The 8,364-nt window shown below is 28.8% G+C and overlaps 1 pseudogene; it reads left to right on the forward strand.

Annotated features, from left to right (window-relative positions):
* Positions 1–704: 704 nt before the first annotated feature.
* Positions 705–4,824, forward strand: LOC107940168 (benzyl alcohol O-benzoyltransferase-like; annotated as a pseudogene).
* The last annotated feature ends 3,540 nt before the right edge of the window (positions 4,825–8,364 follow it).

Consider the following 8,364-nt stretch of genomic DNA (forward strand, 5'->3'; position numbering starts at 1 on the left):
ATTTTAATTTATCTAACTATATTGAATGATTTTATAGATTTATAATTTTATTAATTAATAATATATTATGTTTTTAAGTAGATATTTTAAAATCTATGACCAAATTAATTAATTTTAAATTAATATACTATTATATTAATTAATTTTTTTATTATCACGTAATAATAGTAATAAATCATTATTCTAATATCAATTTAATAATATAATTAACAATAAAAGGTATTTTTATCGATTCAAAAATTTCTATGCTTTTATATATATATATTATAAATTATAGATTATAGATATATTGTAGATTAAAGTTTATGAAAAGTGTAGACTGCAATTATTGTTCACAGATCGTGTGGCTTGTTTGGCCTGATAAGCTCGGCATATCTTTAGTGGAGTTTTATTAAGGAAATTTTATCTTGAACTAGCGCCCAACCTAGTCACAGTTAAAATAAATAAATTTAAAAATATTTTAATTTAATTTAACTATAAAATATAAAAATAAAATTATTTTTTTAAAATAGTGAAACATGTAGTTGAACCCAAATTCAAACCTCTAAATAGGTGAAAAGTAAAATAAAAAAGAAAGCAAGAAGAAACTTGTCAAAATCTTATTGCCCTCCATATTGCTTTGATCTTAGTAGTTCACCTATAAATAGCTTAACCAAGCCAAAAATAAATGTACTTGTTAATCATATAATTAAGAAAAAGAAGAAGTTTCCATGGCACTACTACAACCCACTTCTCTAGTGTTCACTGTAGAAAGGCAGGAACCGGAGCTCATCGTCCCTGCTAAGCCAACCCCTCACGAGTGTAAGTTGCTGTCGGACACCGACGACCAAGCTGGTCATCGTTTCCAAATTCGAGGGCTCCATATTTATCGGAACAATGCTTGCATGCAAGGAAAGGACCCAGTTAGGGTTATAAGAGAAGCACTTGCGGAAACCCTGGTGTTTTTTTATCCATTTGCTGGTAGATTGAAGGAAGGGCCGAACCGGAAGCTTATGGTGGATTGTAGCGGTGAAGGTGTACTGTTCATTGAGGGTGATGCTGATGTTACACTTGAGGATTTCGGCGATTCACTTCACCCACCATTTCCATGTTTCAAGGAGCTTCTTTATGAACTCCCTGCCTCCATTGATTTGCTAAATTCTCCGCTGCTACAAATTCAGGTATTCATTTATTAATGTTTCAAAAACATTAATAAGACAAAAATATCATTTTTATTAGTTTAAAAAAATATTGTTTTAGATCATTTCTTAATTAACTTAGTATCTAGGTTAACTCATAAAACTAGTTAAACGAGAATATCATAATACATAGCCATTTAAAATATGCCATAATCCTTGTTTTTTTTAAAATTTTAAAATTTAATCCTTATATTTTTATTTTTCAAAATTAAAGTTAATATGTTAACATTGTTATTTATTTTTTGTTAAATTTGTTGTTATGACATTTTGAAATAAATGAAAATATTCACTTGGTAGTCATGTAATTAAAAAAATGACGTTGTAATAAACTTAAATTTAACAAAAAAATTAACAATATTAATAGTCGAACCTCGATTTTGAAATATGAAAAATAGATGGACTAAATTCCTGGAAATGAAAGTATAAGAACTAAATTTCAAATCTTTTAAGAGTATAGGGATTTATGACATATTTTGACTTAGATAGTTCGATGATGATGATGATTATCTATAATTATATGATATGTTCGCCTAAATCGGTATTACAAGTCAACTCGACATCAATTCAATTAGGAAAATTACTTAAAACCTAAATTTTTAAATAAAAAATTAAAAATAAGATATCTAAAAAATGAAACTAAGCATAAAAAATTTCATTTATAAATATTTTACAACTACCTATAATTCATTTAGTGAATAATATTTTATAAATATAATTTAAGGGAATAAATTAAATTAATATCATTTTAAAATATATAATTTGTAGGCACCAATAAAATAGTGAAAGATTATTAATTTTTAAAAAGAAAGTAAATTGAAAGTTAGAAACTATCGGGGGTAAAAACATATAACAAAAAATAAATTTGAAAATTCCGGAATCAAAAATTAAAAAAATAAAAAATTCATAAGCAAACAACTGAAAATTGTAAAACTGAAGATTAAAAATAGGGGTGAGCAAAACTCGATTCAACTCGAAAAAATTGAAAAAAAATTCGAATTTCGAGTTAAACGAATCGAGTTATTCGAATCAACTCGAATTTTTTTTCGAATTTCGAGTTCGAATCGAGTTGGGTTTTCGAATTCGAATAATTCGAATATCAAACTATAATATTTGACAGTTTTACCCTAAACTCCTAAACCTTTTTACTTTTCCCTCAAAACTTTTACTCCTTCCCACTTTCCCCCCAAAACTTTTACTCCCCTCCCCTCCCAACCCCCCAATCTATCCAAAATCCATTTCCCACCAAAATTTTACTCTCCCATTTACTTTTTCTCAAAATTTTACCCTCAAAACCTTTTATTTTCTCTCAAAATTTTTACTCCTTCCCACTTTTCCCCTAAAACTTTTATTCATTTTCCATCCCACCTCCCACCTCCCATCTACCCCAAACCCTCCCCCCTCCAATTTTTTTTTTTAATATTTTCCCTCCAAAATTTTACTCCCCTTATTTACTTTCCCTCAAACTTTTATTCCCCAAAACTTTTATTTTCCCCCTAAACTTTTACTTCTCACTCTTTACTCTCAAATAAAAAATCAAAATTATCCAAAAAAATCACTAAACATAAATAGTAATAATTTTATTTATATTTACTATTTATATTATTAAATTAAATTTCACATTTTATATTATTTATATTATTGAATTTTTAGTCATATTGAATATTTATATTAAAATTGAATTATTAATTATGCCATAAAATATTCGTGTTAAAATTTTATATTGGTATCAATTTCACATTTTATTTTTGAAATAATTTTATTAAAAAAATCATATTTTTACATTTAATATATTTTTTAATTCCAAAATACATAGTGACAAGAATCTGAAGATAATTGAAACAACTAAGCAAGCAAATAAACTAATCAGTATATAAAAAATTAATAAATAAATTATGAGGTGATGAAAGTTAATAAAAAATTTGATTAAGGTAGACAAATTTTATTACGATGGGTGACAACGGTTACAAGGACCCAAAATTATTTTTTAAAATTTAACTCGAACAAATATATTCGATTCGATTCGATTCAAATTCCATCTCACTCGACTTGATTCGAGAAAACTTCAAATAAAGTTAGGATGATAAAATGAGATTCGAAAACTCGATTAACTTGAAAATTTTTTATTCGATTCTATTCGATTCGATCGAATGCTCACCCCTAATTAAAAAAATGGGTAGTATAAAATTGAAAATAAATAAATTACATGTTATCCAACTTCGTATTTGTTAAAAAAGAAAAAGAAAAAAACTACCTAAAAACTAATAAATTAAAAAAGAAGATGATTAAATTTTAAAAACTAAAAATGATATAAAATAAGAAAATATGTTTGCTTATTTTTTAAAATTTGATTTAAAAAATAATTAAAATTAAATTAAATTAAATTTGAGAAGATATCTTTTAAAAATTGATGACTTATCAATTTAGTCCTTATCAATTAATATTAATTTTTTCTTTTAGACAAAACCTAGTTATTATTTACGACAATTTAATAGGTGACACGCTTCAAATGCGGAGGTTTCATCTTTGCCCACCGATTTAACCACACCATGAGCGATGCTGTTGGTCTAATTCAATTCATGTCCACCATGGGTGAAATGGCACGAGGCGCGGTGGCTCCCTCAATCCCCACCAGTTTGGGAAAGGCACCTCTTGAATGCTCGAGACCCCCCGCTCATAACATGCGCTCACCTCGAGTACGATCATGACAAGGCCGCCACCGGCACAATCATGCCAACAGACAACTTGGTTCATCGCTCTTTCTTCTTCGGACCAACTCAAATTTCAGCTCTTAAAAGATCTATCCCCGACAACCTCCGTTGTTCAGCGTTTGATATCTTAACAGCATGCATATGGCGTTGTCGTACAAAAGCCTTGGAACTTGGCCCCGATGAAGATGTTCGGTTCATCTGCATAGTCAATGCAAGGTCCAAATTCGACCCGCCTTTGCCATTAGGGTATTACGGGAATGCACTTGGGTACCCCGCCGTTGAAACAACCGCGGCAAAACTATGCCAAAATCCATTAGAATATGCAATAAAGCTAGTGAAAGAGGCCAAGGGAAAGGTGACTGAAGAGTAGATGAAATCAACGGCGGATTTGATGGTGATTAGAGGACGACCGAACGTTAACACGGTTCGATCCTTGATAGTGTCGGATTTGAGTCGAGCTAGGTTCAGGGAGGTTGATTTTGGGTGGGGTAAAGCAGAGTTTGGTGGGCCAGCCAGTGGTTGAGAGGTTATAAGCTTTTATATACCTTCCAAGAACAAAGAAGGAAAGGAAGGGATTACAGTCCCAGTATGCTTGCCTGCTCCACTCATGGACAGCTTTGTTAAGGAGATAAACCGAATGCTGAAAGACGATGAAGCAACTGGAGGTTAGACTGGTGATTCTGGCATCGGATTTGTAAAATAATTACTTGAAGATCATAGATGTGATAAAAAAAGAAAAAGAAAAAGAGTTTCAGTATTGTTAAAAAAGATTTGATTTGTAATATGTCTGGGTTGAGAAGTGAGTGTGGTTTGTGATTTCTAAATATATGGTATTTGCCGTACGATGAAAGAAGTGTTGAAATATTTGTATATTTAAAATAATACCCATCTGTTGGATGCAATCTGTAAAATCTGCCCAAACTACAAAATGATGTTACCAGATCCGTTGGTAAAAGACAAAAATTAGACAAATTGAAGGGGGTAATATTCCATCAAGGCTTGATGTAAACGCCAAATGCTACAGTAAGCAAAACAATAGAGAAATAGTGGCCAACGAATTAGGATCGAATGTATCCAACCAAGTCTTTGTCGTGCTTCAATAATTACGAAAAAAAATAGTCAACCCTTCAATTCATTCTATTTTAATCGCTTAATTATTAATTTTTTTTATTTTAATCAAAAATTAAATATTTTAGTCATTTTTTCATTAGTTGCCTAACAAAAGTCTAACGTGCGGTTTGTTTTATTGGCCTAATAATAAAATTTAGCTCTCTAATGTTTATACATTCTACCAATTTAATCTAAAATCTAAAAAAAATTAACAAATTTAGCCCCAATATTTATATGATTTGACATTTTAGTTCTAGTTATAAAAATTGTAAAGAAATTTATAAATTCTTAAAAATTTAAAATTTAAAATTTAAAAAGTAAATATAAATTATAAAAAATTTAAAATTTTCAAAAAGTAAAAACAGAAGTATTTTTAAGATTTTGTACCCAAATGACTTTCAATAGAATCTTCCATTTTATTCTTTCTTTCATTCAAATGATGAAGTTAAGAACATCAAATATTGGACTTTTTTTAATAAAACTAACCCAAAAAAATTAATTAATTACGTAATGACCTATTTTTTTGATAAAATATGTAAATAATCTAAAGTCTGCAGTAAAAATTGATGGAGCTAAAGTGTTTGGCGCCACCTGTATAAATATTAGGGAAATACTGTAATTTTTAAAAAAATGGGGGGCTTTAAACAAAATTTTGTTTTTCTGGTGGAGCCAAATAATTTGGTGCCACTAGACTCCAACGCTTGTGCTACCTTTTGTCCTTTTTTTGTTTTTTGTTTTATTTTTTAATTTGTGTTTTTGAATTGTTTATTATTTATTTTATAATATTTTAATTGTTTTATAATATTTGTTTATTCAAACATGTTTTTTTTAATTTTTTTATTATTATTTTTATAATATTTTAAATGTTTTATAATATTTTTTTATTCAAACATTTTTAAAATATATATTTAAAATTAAAAAAATATTTTATTTGGTGGAGTCATTTAGAATGACTCCACCACTTTATTGCAAGTTAATTTTTTTAAAAATGTGTTTTGTAATATAAAAATTTAAAATGTTGGTTGTGTGTTTTTTAAAATTTAAATATAATTTAAAAAAATATATTATAAAACATTTAAAATATACATTTAAAGAATTATAAAAAAATAATAAACAATTAAAAAAACCAATTTAAAAAAAACCGTTTGAATAAATAAATATTATAAAACATTTAAAATATACATTTAAAATATTATAATACAAATAATAAACAAATAAAAAAATGCGTTGGATGGAAAATTTGTTTAAAGCTTCCTCTATTTTTTTTAAAAATCGTAGTATTTCCTTAGTATTTATATAGGTGGCGTCATTCTATATGGCTCCAAAAAAAAAGTGATTTTTTATCCTGATTGCTGACATGGCATGTTGGTGGTGTCAAACACTTTGGCTCTACCAACTTTTACGGTAAATTTTAGGTTATTTACGTATTTTATAAAAAAATAAGTCATTTACATAATTAATTAACTTTTTAGGTTAATTTTATTAAAAAAAACCCAAATATCATGGCCTTGATCTGCAATCTCCCTCCAATGCTTGAGCTAGAAGTGATAAGACATGAGAACATTAGAGCTTGAAACTGTTACTATTTTAGTAGCAAAAAGTAAAGCCTTTGGAGTTGATGTCATCAGCACAACCATTTTTTTGGGTTTATAGATTTGTTAATTTTGATATTATTTTTGAGTTTTAATTAGGTATTTGAGGCAAACAATATACTAAAAAAAACTAAATTAAAAGAAATTGGAAAAAAAAATTAAATTTTAGGTTTTTTACACGTTTGGTTGTTGGAAAAATGAGAGAAAATGTAATTATAAATTATAAAAATTTAAAAAAGAAAATATAAAAATATTTTAAAGATATTATGAATATATTTTATAATTTTTAAAATTGTTTTAAATTTAGGATTAAAATAATACATGCGTTGTTACCCTTAAAAAAAAGTTAATATATAAATCCCTCTTTCCTTCCCTTCCCTTCCCCTGTTCTAAGAACACTCTCAAACGCTTTGATTAAGAGTGTCACTACACACATACATACATATATTTTACGCTACATATTTACCCTTAATGAGTTAATTACCTTGATCATTTTTATTTGCTTATTACTATGATCTTATTTACTATATTAAATTTTTACTTATGCTATTCGTGTATCACTTATATATTTTAGTACAAATGCCATATTGTAAGTGAAGGAAATATAACGGTTACTAATTGTATCATAAACTTAAGTGTTCCTTCTACATTTTTTATTTTGATTCTGCTATTTGAAGTTGCAATAATATACTGTGAAGAAAAACATGATTTGGTGAGATGGTATTTTCCTTAGCAACATCTTATTTGATGTTGATGGTACTAAAGTATTACTCTATTTCTCTCAAGAAGCTGTCCATCTTTCTTGAGACTTTGCCCCCTTGACTTTCTCCGGTTTGGAGACATCAGTCTTATGGTTGGGTGTCGCAGACAACACCTTTTACCCAAGACAGCCCTACGAACAACGAGCTCTCCCATGAGCTCTTCAATCTGTTCTTTTAAAGCTGTCAACGTGGCTTCAGTTTTTTCCTCTATAACAATCATCATAGCTTCAAGAGTATCATTCTTCTTCGTCAGCTTACCAACTATAGTCTTGAGAGCCCCTTGCATGGCATCTATATTGGAGCTGGGAGCCTTTACTACCTGTCCCTTTTGTTGATCTTTCACTGAGTTCAACTCTGTGGTGCGTCCCTTAACTACCTTGAGTGTTTCCTTCATACCAACCACTAATTCCTCTAGATTAGACACTCGACCTTCCAAAGCTGATAGCTTATCCCTCAATTTGCTTGCTTTCCTAGCTCTCCCCCGCATCTCCCTTGACTCAATCTAATTATCTACTTCTTTCACCATCTTAACAGCGTCTTGTCGAACACTGACTCTTGATACTAACTATCATGGAGTGGTCTTAGGCAAGAACTTAGCTTCAAATTTGCCTAAATCTAAATCAACCTAAATATCGAAAAAAAGAGAATTCACAAAGGAAATTCTCTAAGGCATCGAAACTTAACGGAAGCAAACACAAAAGCGGAGAAGCAATGAACGAACAAAAAGGAAAACCACAAGAAAGCAAATAAACACCAAGTGTTTGAGTAATTGCTCCAAAAAAATTCTATCATTGAATGAATGAGTGATTGCAAATAAGGGGGAATGACTTTATTTATAGTTGAGCTCCCTACGATCCAACAATACAATTTAAAATACATCACCCACTAAGATTAAAATCTATCTACAAGTTGAGAGTCTTATGAGATCTAAACACTTTATAAGATCCTTTAGCATTACAAATATTTACCCTAGTAAAATACAAATCACTGGAGTGTTTATATATTCACCAAACTT

This window comes from Gossypium hirsutum, chromosome D13 (genome assembly GCF_007990345.1).
Source record: "Gossypium hirsutum isolate 1008001.06 chromosome D13, Gossypium_hirsutum_v2.1, whole genome shotgun sequence".
Lineage (NCBI taxonomy): Eukaryota > Viridiplantae > Streptophyta > Magnoliopsida > Malvales > Malvaceae > Gossypium > Gossypium hirsutum.